At 37.2% G+C, this 16,989-nt stretch overlaps 1 protein-coding gene and 1 long non-coding RNA gene across 2 annotated transcripts in view; both read left to right on the top strand.

Moving 5' to 3' along the window:
* Dcc (DCC netrin 1 receptor) overlaps positions 1 to 16,989 on the top strand; it is a 961,067-nt gene that overhangs the window by 207,591 nt on the left and 736,487 nt on the right. The gene's annotated exons all lie outside the window — the stretch shown is intronic.
* The window catches only part of LOC125364145, a 28,214-nt gene continuing 22,011 nt past the window's right edge, over positions 10,787 to 16,989 (top strand). The window contains exon 1 of the long non-coding RNA XR_007213421.1: positions 10,787 to 10,823. This is a non-coding gene — a long non-coding RNA (uncharacterized LOC125364145). The remainder of the gene's footprint in view (positions 10,824 to 16,989) is intronic.

The following is a 16,989-nucleotide window of genomic DNA, read 5'->3' on the forward strand; positions in this document are numbered from 1 at the left end:
CAGAAGAGGGATCTTAGATCAACAGTAACTAGGTTATAGCTACTTAGTTCATGGAGGTAGTGCTAGTTTTGAAAAATAGTGACCTCCTCTATCACCTATTGGTGCTGTTTGCACTTTCCAAGAAACAGGGACTAAATGTAATATGTTCATTTCATACATTCACATATACACATATGTTCCAGTTAAGTTTCAGAACAATGTTAATGTCTGTAATCTTAGAATCATAGTTGAACACAAAGAAGAAAAGCAGAGTGCACTGGGATAAAAGTCAAAATACTAGGCTGCTAAGAACTGGTGAATGGATCATTTCAGGGCCCTGGTACCTAGCTTCCTCAGTTATGTGCAAAACATGGTTTATATCCCCCCTCACACACACGCACACACACACACATACACACATTCACACACATTGGCAAATGCTTTTTTAATATCACTTAAGACAGTTCTACCAGCTTTTTTTTTTCCTACAAAATTTAACCAAGTAGTACTCATTGGACATTATTAATTTACTGTGACTTATTAAGCAAGTTTTCACTAATAATTTAAACTGAAAGCTCTATGGAATTAGCAGACCTCTCATGCATCTGGCAGATATTTTGAAGGAGCCATAATTAGACACATTCTGTGTATTGGCTTATCTGCTGTGGTTGCTAGATGGTTTGAAAGCAAACACTAAATGGTACTTAAATCAAAATCCCCATCGGTGCCCTTAGGTGAGAGCAGGTACTGCTCCTGCTTGTACAGAAATATTTAGCTACTAGGAAGCTGGGGAGATGTGGAGTTTAAAGTGACAATTTGATTTGTAGTGTTTCTGTGGCTTATTAGTTTTGCATAAAACTTTAATGTGAAACCAAATACTAAAGAGATTGTCCCTTGGTATTTCTGGGTGAAAATATACATTAAGTATATTAGTTCCTTTTCGTAAAACGATGCTTGGGTTCATTAGCAATGATAATGTAATGAGAATTTTTTAGGAGTACCTAAAGTTAAAACAAACCCTGTTACTATCATTTTTTCACATGTACACAAACTATTTTGGTGTCATGGCACTTAGAACAGAATAAAATATTGAATGCAAACAGCATTTATTTTCACAATACCAATCTCATTGAGAGATCACAGCAGACTGATTTATGAACATAAAATTTATGTATTTATAAAGATTAGATGGCTTGGCCTCTGTGTGTGTGTGTGTGTGTGTGTGTGTGTGTGTTGTGTGTATGTGTTTAAAATAATTGTCAGGAAATGAATAATTTTTCTTCTGTGTTTCTATACTTTGCAGTATGTGCCAAAGTGATTTGAATGCTATGTTTTGATTACAATTGTATTAGAGAATAAGATTAATTACAATTTTCCAGCTGATGTCTTAGATCTATAGTTCATTTGTACTTGTGTTGAGTTTTAACTCTGATTTTATGTCATGACTTGTTTTAAGATACATGAACAAAGTTTACTATGGTGAAGGGGAAAATATCAATTTCATTTGAAAGACACTAGGATAGCTGGAGGATGTGAAGAATATAAACCAGAACTGCCATCAACTTCACTCCACTCTAACAACTTCAATATGGGGCTTGGTTGAAAATTGAAAATGTTCAGGGGGAGATTGGTAGGGTCCTTCGTGTGGGAGAGCACATATCCAGCATGTATGAGGTTCTGAATTCAAACCCAAGAAGGAAAGCAAGGAAAGAAAAGGAAAGGGGAAGAATGGAAGGGAAAGGACGAACGGGAAGGGGAAGAAGGGAAGGAAAAGGATGAACGGGAAGAGAAAGAAGGGAAGGGGAAAGAGAAAGGGAAAGTAAAGGAGAAGGGAAAGGGGATATATAAAGGTTGGATGTGAATACCGTCCTCAATGACACGCATGCTGTGGGGAATTCTTCAGTATGGAATCAGAGAAAAGAGGATGGAAGTTTTGCTACTCTTAAATTCCCCTTGCACGGCCAGAAGGGGCGCTGTGGCTCAGGTGGCAGAGTGCTAGCCTTGAGCGGGAAGAAGCCAGGGATGGTGCTCAGGCCCTGAGTCCAAGACCCAGGACTGGCAAAAAAAAAAAAAAAAAAAGAATCCCATGTTCCCTTGGCCCAGTCTCATTTTTCACCTCTTTGCTTCTCTAACTCTGCCCAATGGATATTACAAGGCAGCAGGGCCCTGTCTTTACCTGATGCCCGAGGTCTGAGTGAACAACAGCCAATGTGAGTTCCCTCATTCCCTCACAGAACTCTGCCTTTGGAAGTGTAGACAGGGACTAAGAGCATCAGAGTCTCCTGTAATCAAGGGCTTTCACTAGACTGGTTCCCATGGGACCTGCTCTTAAAGATGTACTAAGGAGAAAGTTAATCAGGGAGCTATCTTAAATCTTAGGGAGGGAGCCAATATCCTTGGGTCCAATTAGAAATGCCAAAGAGAAGGGCAAGTTGTCTTCTTGGGAGCAATATGGGATGGATAGGGTGGGGGAGAGGCCAGGGCTCCTTACATTAGGAAGAATTGAATGTGGAGAATAATCCCTATTCCCCCAGGGCACATTTTAATAATGCAAGTGACGGATCCACTTAATGTCTCCCTGATTTGAACTGTGCATTGACTGGCTTTTCATTAATAATGAATCCACAGGTAAACAAATGCTTCCCATTAAATGCCTTTTAAAAGTGTTCAGTGTCTGCTGCCAGGAAACCTATTAAGCTCTGTGGTCTAGGAAAGGCAAAATTGAGCAGAAGCTGTGGGAGTTGTGGTGGAAACACTATTGTCCAGTTGACTTGCCATGGGAAATTCCCATATGCCCCTTCGTTGTGTGCTGTGAAAAGTTTCGCCAAATGTCTTATTGGCTGAACAATACAAATGTCATGTATAATAGCATATTAGTAACATTTTAATATCAATAGTAAATGAATTAAAACACATACTTCAGTACACCTGGCTAAATATCGTGAGTATAGAATGAGAATTGGGGGGAGGGGGGCACGTAACTCAGCTTGGCTATCTTGAGCCCATAAGGCACTTAAGTCACATGATCCTTGAAGTTATTTCAGCCAAAGTAAAACAAACTATGGAGAAATGTTTTAAGGACTTTTTAAAACCACATTTACTTAATATAGCCATGTTAATTAAGTTCTCACAGCCCAATTAAAAGGCAACTCTACTTAACAAATGTAAAAGTGTTCTAAAATCAGAAGCTTGGAATTCAGTTTTCTTAGAATTCCCATTCACTTGGGTTTCTTTCTTTCTTTCTTTCTTTCTTTCTTTCTTTCTTTCTTTCTTTCTTTCTTTTTTTCTTTCTTTTCTTCCTTCCTTCCTTCCCTTTCTTTCTTTTTAAATTGACTTTTCCAAAGGCTGAATTAACCTTTGAGGAAATAATCTTCTGACTCTTTCTGTTTAATTGACTGGCCTGGCCCTGCAACTCAGCTATCAAAAGAAGAGAATTTTCTAAATTTGGAAAAAAGGCCATGCAGATGATCTTTGCATAGTGTTCCTTCTTTTAAATCCATGAAGAAGGCAGTCCCATTAGGTTGTTTGTATCACAATAAGGTGTGTGTCAGAAGTTTTTGCATTCTGAGTTTCTAGATTTTGACTTCCATATCTTTCTCTCCTAGGAGTGACCATATCTTACCAGTTCAGCAGGAATTTCTTGACCTGTAATCCTGAAAGTTTTGTGTTTTCAGAAGCTCCTTGGTCTTGGACAAACCAAGATGGATGGTTGATATACTTAAACTAAGATGTCTATATTATCTGTAGATCCCCCTTTTCCTCTTGATTTCTAAGCAGTCTCTCATGGAATTTTAGAGCTTGGATAACCAGCAAATTTATTCATACATCCAATATGCATTTCTAAAGTGGGTTCCACTCTATACTTATTTTGAAATTCCTTTCATTCCTTTTTTTCCAGTCTGCAAATATTTAGGTATTGACAATGTTCAGTGTCATTTCATATCTTATTTAATCAAATTACTATAATGTTTAAGCATATATTGAGTGCCTCCCACTTTATTTCCTCTGTGTAATAACGCTTTTTATTTTTTAAATCCATCTTTATTTCACTAGCCATTTATGACAGGCACATGTGAGGATAGAAGCCTGTGTTTGAGAATGTGGGTGTGTATAAAATGAAAATGCACACTTTGGCATTGGAGACAAAACAAAATTTGATATGAGAGAATTCATAACAGCAGTGAGAATTCTAAGGCACTGTTAATATTAGCAATATTTCTTTCCAGTAACATACTTGTTCCTTAAGGCCACTGAAGCATAATATAAACTTTTTCATAAAGCTGTTAGGGTAGAGGTATGATATAGTTCTCTAGAACCAAATGTAGAAGAGTCCAGGATTTGAGAAATGAATTATAAAAGTAGACTGATTTAAGTGTAAGAAGAAATTGTGCCCAAATAAATTCAACCCACCGAATCGATGCAATCATAGGTTTAATGTAGTTTGAAACTATAAAACTTTTATAGTTTTAAGCTGTGAAAATAAGGAAGCAATTCCTCCAAAGAACTTTGTTGCTGTGTGTGTGTTTGCACGCATGTGTACCATGGCTCATTGTTTCAAAGTCACTTATTTTATCCCTTTCTGTCACCATGGTATATTAATATTTGTGTTGCCTAACATATGACTTAGCAAGTAAGAGTAAAATTTCACTGGGAGCGCAAGATTCAGCAACTTTTCTTATATGAATAGGCTTCTGTAACAATAAAGCACATTTAATATGTGTTTAGAGAATCATGTCCCCAGGCCCTCTGAAATTAGCTAGACTGTACTTAGTATATATGCCAACTTGATAAAGCTGCATAAATTCTCCAAGGCTCAGATGTTTGGTCCTGACTATGGCAGTAAAACTATTATGTATCCCATGGAGATTATTATGGGTTAGAAGAGCTACACATAACCAGCACACCTGGAATTTAGCAGCCCATTCTCTTTCTAAGTTGCTTTTAGTGTTAATATACAATTGTACAGAGGGTTACAATTACATAAGTCAGATAAAGAGTACCTGTCTTTTTGGACAATGTCATCCCTTCCCTCGCTCTCTCCCAGTTTTTCCTCCCATCCACAATATTTGTTCACCCTTGTCCCTCTGTGCCTCCTCTTATCCTCCCAAAGGCATAAGCAAACACACAAGATAAATGGAAGAGAAAACAAAAATAGCAAAAAAGGATTTTAAAAATCCTCTCGTTTCCATTTCCTGGTGTCCATTTCAGTAAATATTATTTTGAATGATCAGATGTATGTAGGCATTGCACCTTTGTGTTCCACTCCTTTCGTCTCAATGTGTGTGAATGCCTACAGACCAGTAAAGCATATTATGTCCTGATGTAGTTAAGATTTGTCTTCTGCATATGAGAGAGAACACATGCGCCATTTGTCTTCTGGGCATTAGCCCACCGTATAGCAACCCATTCTTATTTCCATATTTGTTGGTAGTTTTGAATGTTGTTAAGGTGGCTAGGTAAGTCAAGTCTCACTGAAGCTATATTTTTGGATCAATTCAATGTTGTTCTATTTCATAGAATTGATTTCCATTCTAGAGAAGAGCTAAAAACTTATTAGGTATTTTGGCCATTTTAAATAATCAAGTTACTACCTGATACCTCTGTGCTGATACTAAAGAGATTATACCACATAACAACTGAGGAAGCAAATTTCTGGAAACATGTTATCCTGTTGAGGAGAAATATCCATGGTACAGACTGTGCACAACTTAGTTCATTCAGGAGATCCACCTGTTTCCAGAAGGTTCTAGAATTAAAGTATTTTGTGGGCAATTCTGAACATCTATGAATTATCTCCACACAGATTTTTTTTAATTTCCTAAGATCCATTCCTAAGATTATATTTTTTCCTGTGACATAGAACCAATGAATTATGATTTCCATCTTTTCTTTTCATCATTTAAGTTAGTTCTTTTGTTGCCTTTTTTCTGCCCTTATTTAAAAAAAGAACCACACTTGCCTTGTAATTTTTAGAAGACTAATGATAATAAGTGCCTTAAAAAAGCAAAGAAATTTATGGTTTCCATAGTAATTCTCATGTGGTATCTCATTTGATAATCATAACCGCTCTGCGGAATAAAGGCTTGGTTGTGGTTCATTGTTTTAGGTGTGCACTAGGGTAACAGGTGTGAGACTGTGTCAGCCCTTACGGTATAGTTCAGTCCATTCTTTGCCTTCGAGCAGGTCAGTGAAGAAGTGTGGTAAAGGCAGTCGATATGAATCATAACACAGAATATTTCTAGTGATGGGCAAAAGCTAAAGTTGGCACTCATACTTGCCATTCACATGGGTATGCTAAGTAATATCCCTCCCCCAATTTCTTTATCACAGAGGTGGCTTTTATAAAGTACACTGTTCACATGTTTAACAACCTAGTCTTTTGTAGTTCTTCAGGATTTTTGTGGCCCAAGGCTCTTAAACATCAATCATTCCTCTTCAGCATGGATAAAGACATAGGGAATCAGTTTTTACTTACTAGAAGTCATTATACGATATGCTAAATGTACAAATCCTCACAACCCAATAACCAAATCAAAACTTAAAGGTATTGTGGACAAAAGGCAGCAGTCTTTTGGTCGTAGAGTTTTTTCTATCCCTTTGAAAACTGGCAAGGGGAATAAGGGACAGATCGAGATGGGTAACTTTTACATTGTGAGCTAGAGTATATCCAGAGAATGATTATAAAGAGAATAGCTACCGAATCCTATTGGGCCAGTAATTGGGGTACTTCCAACTTCCCAGGACCTACTGTATAATTTCTCTCAGCTGTAAGTTCAATTCATCTGCTTCATTCTTTCCACCCCCTGCCCAAAACAGTGATCTGTGTTTTATATGTTGTCTTCCCACTGCTTTTATTCACCATTATGCTTGTGAACTCTAGCACATTTTAATTTTACGTGTGTGTGTATGTGTATGTGTGTGTGTGCTAGTCTTGGGGCTTGGGACTCAGCTTGAGCACTGTTGCTGGCTTCTTTTTGCTCAAGACTAGAACGCTACCTCTTTTGCCACAGCTCTAGGCATATTTTGAAGGTCATGTTTTTTGTATCTTGTTGTCCAACTGTATATACCTGTATAATATTCCATTTTGTGATTATATTACAGTTCACCAAGGCATCCAAGTATTGTGTGTTGGTAGTTTACAGCTATTACAACTGTGTCGCTCTGAGTGTTTTTGAGCATGGATCAAGATGTATTTGGAATAGAGTTTCTTTAGTATACTCAAAAGATGTGGACAAAGTAGGCTACCTTCAGTTCCTCCTCATTTATATTCCATTAGGAAAGAATGGTAGTCCATAATGTTAAACATGCTCACCATCACCTGCATTGCCAGTCACTTTAATTTTTGCCAATCTAGTGGATGGTTAATTGTATCTCAAGATAATTTCTAATTTGCATGTAATCAACCACTAACAAGGTGGGATAGTCTCTCGTAAGCTTATCAAATTCCAGGATTTCTGCTTTTCCGGCTGAGCCTTTTTAAAATAATCCAGATATCTTCCCATTGGCTGCACAGAATTATCATTAAAAATTCAAATAAAATGCCATTTGAGAGTTTTCTGTGTTGACATTTACAATAGGGAGTTCATGCAGAATCCCAAAGATGAATTCTTAAGTTGATGGTTCAATAGTTATTTTTAACTGTCATATAATTGAGAACTTTTATTCCCTTCAAATCTCTTTTTCTAGATGAAGTCTTTGACAGTTCTTTTTCTCATTTTCTTATTCCCACTCCCCCCCTTAGATGAAGTAATGTAAGGTTTGTAATTTAGAGCTTAGAATAGGCTTGAAATAAAGAGCTTTCCTTTGCCCCTCAGTTCTGGGCAGGGAGTATTATTGTTTCAACTTCTTCAAACTATAGTTTAGGTCAGTGATGCCAAGAAGATGGACAGTGTTTGAGTGAACATGAAGAGCATAGTGACAGGTAAGAAGGAAGGAGTTGGTTTCTCCCACCAGTGCTAAAAATGGCTTAGGAATGATCTCATTATACCCCTGACTATCACCCAGGATCACCAAGGCAACGACTAGGATTCTTCACACATACCCTTCAAGCTTTCTATCCATCTTTTGAAGCAATCTTGCTTCAACCTGAGAGGAATGCATATGTTGATGGGACAGAATGTGCTAGCTACTTCCCTAGATACACATCCACATTTAAACTCATTACTAGTGCTCTGGAAACCTAGGGGCAAGTTTGCTCCATTATACTTAAGGTGCGCCATTTTGGTAGAAATATGGCCACCAATTTGTTCCTTTCATTTGCTAAAAGCAGAGCAATGATTCAGCCCTAGCTGTTATCTAGACCAGAGTCCTCCTTAGTTCTTGGCTTTTATTGCCTACATGTATCATTGTGCAGAAGAATTAAAGATGTCTTGGAAAAAATAATTTTTGTGGATTTGAGTTTCCTATCCTCTAATAAATATTTATTATATTTTCGTTGTTGCTTCTTGTATGAGCTGTGTGTGTATATGTGACATTCTTGTCTAAAACTCTTCATATCCATGATGCCCATCATTGCTTTTCATCTTGTATTCATTATTCTTTGTGCTTTTACTTGCTTCATTTCAGTTAAGCTGTTGTTGAAGTCTATGGCATTGGCCTTACAAAATTATTATTTGAAAGTACCCTGTGAAAGAAATTGCTCTAAAAGTATATTACCAACCAGAATTAGAAGAGAAACTGGGTGATCAAGCAACTGAACTTTATATAATTGAAGCAACAGCTTATGCATTTTCAAATTATCTTGCAATGGATGACAAAATACATTCACATGTTTATAACTTAATGTTTCCTTTTAACCTTCGCTCACATCCTTGAAAGAGAAACAAATAATTTTTAAGCAAAGTAGTTGTAATCATTATTTTATCAGGTGAAATAAAATATTTCATTTGCCTTCATGAATGTTTCAGGTAGATTTCTGATTTTATTTCCCATTGTTTGTTTGGAGGATTCTTTCATAAGAATGAAAACATACCAACCATTACCAAGGAGACTTCTGGAATAGGAACCTGGAGAATCATAGAGTATCCTGTTAAAATTGTCTTCCAGTGTTGCCTCCTGGATTTTGTTCCAAACATGTTTTACAGAGCATAGTAAGAACCAGAGCAAAGACTAGAAGGCTTTCTAGTTTCTTCTTATAGCTAGGAAAGTAGTGACACACATTTTATTCCATTGTTTACAAGTATGTTTGCATATTTACAAGTCACAGTCATCACTACCTTACATATGACACCGTAACCCCTCTGTATATCACCTTGATGATAAAAAAAATTTTAAGGACCCATATTTCATTAGTAAAGAATAGAAGCCTCAAGACAAAGACTGTGGTAGGAGCTTAAATCTTGAACTTGGACTGTTCTTTATTGAGTTCCTATTTAATCTAGTCCTAACAAATTTATGATCAATCTGTCTGGAAAGTATTCCAAAAATGTAAATTAAAGTCTGAAATAAAAAGAACAAGTTAAGAAGGTACAACTGACTTTAAACAAACAGGAACATCTCAGTAGTTTGACATAGAGAGAATTTTTTAAATCAGAATCACAAATTCAATACCAGAACATTTCTGGAAAATTGTAGCTGATCAGGAAAGAAAGGCAATGGTATATAAACACTGAGCATATTATAGAGAAGGACAGTAGATTGATAATCATCTCTGTGCTAATATTTTAGACATACATTCTCATCTCACAGGTGATAGTTGCTCTACTCTGGGTGCACGATGTTGGGAAACATTCTGCTTTCCTTCTAGAGAAACTGTGCCTCCTCCTCCAGCTCTTGACCTGTGTAGAGGAGATTGAGTTCAGTTTCCACAACAATATACCATATGGCTGTCCTAAGCCTATCATAGTCTCTTATACTCCTGGATATAATGATCAACTCATGGGTACTCTGTTATTCAACTACAATCAAAGGCACAATGAGAGCATTTTAGAGAAGGGAGGCTATTGACTCCTTGTGCTCTGGGAAGAGGGCTAGTTTGAGAATGGGAGATTTCATGAGACAGACAGACAGACAGACAGACACACACACACACACACACACACACACACACACATACAGAGAGAGAAATTCCACTGTAGTGTACAGGCCTAAGTTTGACCACTTAATGAAGCTATAGTTGAAGCCACATCTACTGTACAATTTGCAAATTGTGCAGAGAAGAGTAATGACCACTTTTATTTTGCTCAGGATTGTTCCATTTAACCATCATCTACATCTTTAATATATATTTTGTTTGTTTTTTTTGTTTTTTTTTTTTGCCAGTCCTGGGCCTTGGACTCAGGGCCTGAGCACTGTCCCTGGCTTCTTCCCGCTCAAGGCTAGCACTCTGCCACTTGAGCCACAGCGCCGCTTCTGGCCGTTTTCTGTATATGTGGTGCTGGGGAATCGAACCTAGGGCCTCGTGTATCCGAGGCAGGCACTCTTGCCACTAGGCTATATCCCCAGCCCATATATTTTGATATATATTCATTTGTTCTTAGTTTATATTCATGGTAACAAAAAGTCTTGCAACCATCAAGAAAAAAAGAATTATCCCTATTCCATAAAGGTTTACTGTATAACTTTGGAAAAAATAATCTAAACTATGAATTATGGCCAAATAATACCTAAATCACAAGATGACCATGAAGGTTAGGTAATTTGAGACAGAGCTTTGCTCCTACAAAACAGTCTACAAGGGCTGGGAATGTGGCTTAGTGGTAGAGTGCTTGCCAAGCATGCATGAAGCCCTGGGTTCGATTCCTCAGCACCACATAAACAGAAAAAGCTGGCAGTGGTGCTATGGCTCAAATGGTAGAGTGCTAGCTTTGAGCAAAAAGAAGCCAGGGACAGTGCTCAGGCCCTGAGTTCAAGCCCCAGGACTGGCAAAAAAAAAAAATCTACAAGAGATTATTGCATTTTTATCCCCTATTACAGTGAAGTTATGAATCTAGTTTCAACTTGGTAAATATTTATAGATTAGAATCAATATAGAATCAAGTGAGAACCAACTCACCTTACAAGTCATTCCTTTTTCTGTTTTTCTTTGGAAGGAGGCAATTACTGAAGCTTGATCTCCGGCTTTCACACTTGCAGAAAAAGTGCTCTACCACTTGAGTCACATCCCATTTTTGCTTTAGGTTATATTTTTCTTTCAGGTTTTATTTATTTACTTATTTAGCTTTGCCCTAGTCAAGCCTTGGCCTGAGATCTATGGTTTGGATGACAATAATAAACCAACACAATGAGCTTTTGATATCCTGGCCAGCCTCCTACTATGATCCCCCAGCTCTCTGCCTCCTAAATGGCTGAGATTATAATTACATGCCACTATACCACATTCACCTTTTTGCTTCTATTCTATTTTCTTTATTCCTGTTCTATTTTCCTTGTATTTCACCTGTAAGTTTTTCATAAAAGAACAACAGTAAATATTTCAAAAGCATGCTGATGTTCACAGGCTAGAGAGTTACAGTTTGCAAATTATTTCTTAACTATCACAGTGTGCTCAGACTGTCTCTAAAAGTTGTACTAAATTCTTTTTGACCTTCAGGGTAAATGCCTTTGTTCAGGAAATGGATGTCTCTAGCCAGAAACTACCAGCTAGGCATAGAATGGGAATCAACTGCTGATGCCATTAATCTACTTAATATACCAGGATTCAGACCAAAAGACTTCCTCCCATTAATTTCTACCACATGCAAATTTTTATTATTCCTTTTATAGTCCATCAAGATAATGCAATGTAAATAATCCTCTTGACATGAGTACATTTACAAAGCTCTGTTAATTTTTTATGAATGTACTTATGTGATGAGGCACTGTAGTTACTATCAGACATAGTTATTTTGTCTGGATCCTAAATATGTGTTGCTTAACTGAAACTCTTCAGACCAATTTTCGTCAAGTCCCGAGATTTGCAGTTATTCAAAGGTAACTAGTTATAGAAGTTTTCAACTGTCTCCCTATGTGCCCCTCCCACAATTGATTAATAAAACGGATGTTTCTCCCTCTCATGGGGGCCTGGTTTCCATTTGAGACTCTCTGACTATTGCTAATGAAAAATAACATACAAAATGGAGGCTCCATGGCATTTAGAAATGAAACTTTAGCCTGCCTACTCATCGTACTGTAGGTTATTTAGCCAGGAGCGTTCTTTTGAAATATGTGGTGCCTTGATTTATAGCGTCCACCAATAAGCTAATGCACCTGTGTTTGAAGTGGCTGGGCCTTGCGAGCACTCGTCATCAGCCCCAAAGCTTCAAATCAGAGAAAACGGCCTGTGCTTGGAATAGTGCCGGCTTTCTCTGCGTTTTTACTATCTAATTCTCTATCACTTTGTGGAAGCTAGATAAAAGATGACTTAGGACAGGGCCATTACTTTCTTTGACGGCTTTAATATATCAAAACAGGGCAGGCTTTCGTGTAAAGTTCCCTAAATGGGGACACTCTCTTTTATAGCTAACCACCAGCTGTGAAATTGAGACTAGTCAGGAAGTCAGTGAAGAGGGGAAAGTTTTAGGGTGGCCCTGGGAAAGGGAGGGAATGTAAAGAATGACAACTTTTCATCCTGATGTCTTTTATGGTTTGATACCTTCTCTTTTGTGGCACCTAAGAACTAGGCCTGAACATGCTGTGGATCCAAGGACCATGGCCAAGTCCAGTGCATGTGTTCCTAAACATGAGTTGTGAGTTTATAATCCACATTATAACCATCAATATCTAAGTAATGCAGATTTCAGGCGAAGACTTGTGGCTAATGGCTGCCCCTAAAATTTTTGTTAAAAATTAACAATTTTAGGTAGACATGGTATTTTTATAAGCTCAGGAGAATATGGGCTTGTTTCAGTGTACTTTTTTTTCGCTTGCCACATCTATGTTTCCAATAGCTGGCATAAAATAGGTGCTTTATAAATATATGTTCATCAATTTACAATGTAATATACCATTCTGGGGAGAAGTTGTTCATTTAATGGCTGCCTTCTGAATTGTTCAGAAGTATCTGGAGTAAAATTTCCAGAAATAAAGCAGTCTTCATTATATCAAGCATTCTTGAAGACGTCACAAAATCTCAAGTATTAACTAGAAGATGTTTTTATCAAATTAAAATTTTACTTTTTCAAACTTGAGCTATGTAGTTTAGATCTGTATCTTTCTGTATTTCTCTCTCTCTCTCTCTCTCTGTGTGTGTGTGTGTGTGTGTGTAAGAAAGATATTTCACTATGTCTTGATAATGTCCTGCTACTGTCAGGGACAGAAGAATGTTCCATGGTAAAATTTATTGTCATATTATTTCAGTTGAACAAGGATACTTTTAGTAATAATTTAGGATCATTGTTCTAAGACAGAATTAATGAAGAGCAGAGAACCAACTATGTAGAATTAGTATTATTTGTGGTAGTTACAGATCTCAGATTTCACAGTTGTCTGACTTATGTGTGTGAGGTTTGTGAAAAAAATGTTTATAACTTGAAAAACCCCCAACCAAATATCCAAATATAACTCACCTTGTATAGCAATGCCCCATTTCCATAACCTTAATTGCATTCTCTCTCTCTCTCTTTCTGTCTCTCTCTCTCTCTCTCTCTCTCTCTCTCTCTCTCTCCTTTCACTCCCTCGCAGCTTTGCATCATTCTTTCCGAGGTGTTTTGTTTTTCCATCAAAGGCCACCTACATTCTAGAGTTACTGCCTAGACACATATAATGAATGCCTCAAAATTTGTGTTTCTTTAAGCAGCATTGCTTCCTGGAAGAATTGCAATAATTTGAGAAGCTAATGCATCTGAAACTTGCAATAAACTAGGGGAGAAAAAAAGCTCCAGTTTCACTTGTTCAGCCTAGATGCTATCTATCCTATCAGGGCTAATTTGTTTTTATGTGCTGAGTTCTACAATATGAAAAATAGGTGAGGTCAATTGAACACTAGGAAAGGATATCTAAAAAGGTTTGTGGATTCCTGCCCAGTACTTGCTCTTATTTTTTCTAGAAGGACAGATATTTGTCAACCTACCAACCCATTTTGGAAAGAGTATCCATTGTATAGATGTAAATAGATGTAAATAAGAACATTAGACCTAGCCTTGAATAGGAATATATCAGTTTGGTCAAAAAAACAAAAACACAGAGAAGGGAAAGGGCAGAACTGAATTAAGTAAAACAAAATGACTACCAGTCTGTACATTTTAGGATTTTCTTTGCCACAGCTTGTGTGCTATGGTGGTTTAGATGCTAGCGCGATTATTAGTATAACAAGACAACCTTGTTCTGATTCCCAGTTTCTTTCTTTACTAGCAAGTTATTGCTCTTCAGTTTTGCCATTTCTAATAATGGCAAGAAAAGTGTGGCCCATGTAGTTTGTAACAGGATAATTAAATGCATTAATGCATGTAAAATATTTTAGTACCTGACACGCAATCAGAACTAATGGAAGATAAGATCCTGTTGCTATTTTTCCAGTTTGGCAGAGGTGCAGATTGTGGAGCACTCACTTCCAGGTTGGAAAGATAGAAAAGTCCATCAAAGGTCTGTGTTGATGGCCCTGGGGCAAGCTCTTTCTCCCTTTATCCCATGAGAGTAGCTGCAGTCTTTCTGTGAAATGAGTGTATCTCTCCCTATGGATTGGAGGAAATTGTTGGTGAGTTCCAACATTTCACATTGTTGGTGAGATTCAACATGGGGATGCTGGCAGGCAAAATTCCTTAGACACATGAAGCCCATAATAAACCCTATCAAAGGGTCAGTTCATACCCGACATCATCCTCTATGTGACCTGTCTATTAAGTACTACACAAGTTCACAAACTGTGACCCTTCTGTCAGCAGTTCTATCCCTCCCTCCATGAGCCTTACATCCTCCCAACTTTGCTCCCCTTCCATGTAGCCTGCAGGTTATTTCTATCAGGAAAGTGCAGAAGTCAGTGTGGCCTCTTCCCTGTAGGTAAAGGACAAAGGGCCCCTATCTCCCACTTTGTCTGACATCCCACAATCCAGTACACAGGATCTCTCCGTTCACTCTGCTTATCTGACCCCAAATTTCTCAATCATACCTTCAGTGAAGTAAAGGTTTGGTTGATCTTGGCTTCATAGTTCTTTCCTCCCAAGATAGCAATATTCATTAGAGACTTGTATTAACTAGTGGTTATGTCTTGGGGAAATACACACATGACAAAATATATATCCAGAATCTTCTAGATCCCCCTCAGACCAAACCTGGGCTAGACACATGATACATACTCTACAGGGCTGCTCAGAGTTGATGTAATTTAGTAGCCTAGAAAAACCGTACAATCTTCTGCTTCTCTGATATTCTCTATAGAGGTCTTCTTCCATTTACTCATGCTCAAGTTTCAGTAAGAAAAACAATGTGATCTTGTGTCTTCTCTCCCCATCATGGGTTATCCGTTCTATCTATAGTTCTAAAGACAATTCTGCTCTGTACACATCAAATACTTTCTGATTAAAATCATTTGAATTAATAGGATTCTTAAGTTTAAATCAGTTAACAAATCTAGTACATTGGTTACTATTTTATTCTGGTATTAAATCTTTCTGAAATGGGGTTTTTCTCAAGCTATTTGGCATATGACAATTTATTGATAAAGGCATAAAAAGAATTTTATGTGTCTGTGAATGTCCCATAAAATTTAGGATTTTGGCCAAGCATAGTGAAACAAATCTGTAATCCCAACAGATGAATTTGTAATCTCAGATGCAGAGACAGACAGGCCTTCAGTTTGAAGCTAAGCCAGAGCTCTATAGTTACAAACCATCCCCTAAAAATAATTACAGGGATTTTGTTAGTATATCATGAAAAGATTATTGTCTAGGAAAATTTTATATCTATGTACTATCTTTTATGCATATACACATATGTACTATGTAATCACAGAGTAAAAGATCATACTACATTTGAATTAATTTTGTATGTTTGAATTTCATAGACTTTCTTGTGTCAGATCATAATATATGAATAAACATAAACATGAGATAGAAAGCCAGACTGCCTAAGGCATGGAAATGTTAATGTATGTCACAGGGGAACTTTACCCACAGGGGACTCCTATGTCCTACCCAGACAAGACACTGTAAAAGTGTCCTTGTATTTTTTTCACACAAAGTAGGTATCAAATTCATAGGAAAAAAAAAGGTGTAGTGGTTGTCTTAAGCCTCAGTATTTGTGAGTTTCAGTGTGTGCCTGTGTGTGTGAGTCTTTTAGAATGTCAATAAAATGAGAACCTTTTGGTCACTGAAACCCAACAATATTACATTGCATCCATATGTCCATTCATATTATATATATATATATATACACACACACACACATACAGTGTGTATAGTGGTAGAGTAAGGTTTGAGCTCACACCCTTACACTTGGTAAACTGGCATTCTGCCACTTGAGCCACAACTCCAGCTATTATATAGAAGGTATTTTTTAATTAAACTGGTAGTTTATGGAGCCCTTATTACATATTAAACTTTGCAGTAAACACTTTGCATACATTATTTCACTTAATTCAGTTCAATAGGTACTATTAAGCCTGCTTATACAGGTGTTTATACAAATGGAATTAATAATAGTAAGCAAATAGTAAGACTCAGAGAGGTTAAATGATTGAGGCGATAACACAGTTAATAAATGCAGACTAGGAACCTGAGCTGAATCAAGCCTGATTTGAAAGTGCCTCACTACACACTGTTCACAATCAGCTCTGATTCCATCTCCCAGGGCTGAGGCATAACCTTGGATAAGAGGGTATAGTCAGAGTGTTTGTCAATGTTCTTAAGTACTCTTAAAACAAACACATAAGAAATATTAGAATTTTGGGATTTATTCGAGTAGGATGGCATCTTTTCCTAAAGATATTGAATAGGACTAGACAGCTATCCAGAGAAACTTTTACCAAGCACATGGTCCCTGCAAAGGTGTTTACTTCATTCTCTAATACATAGGAATAAATTGAACCTCAGCTTGGAGATCTACCTTACCATAGGGTCTGCTTTTTAAAACCATATTTTCTAATTGTCTTTAAGGAGT

The sequence above is a fragment of the Perognathus longimembris genome, chromosome 15 (genome assembly GCF_023159225.1).
Source record: "Perognathus longimembris pacificus isolate PPM17 chromosome 15, ASM2315922v1, whole genome shotgun sequence".
Lineage (NCBI taxonomy): Eukaryota > Metazoa > Chordata > Mammalia > Rodentia > Heteromyidae > Perognathus > Perognathus longimembris.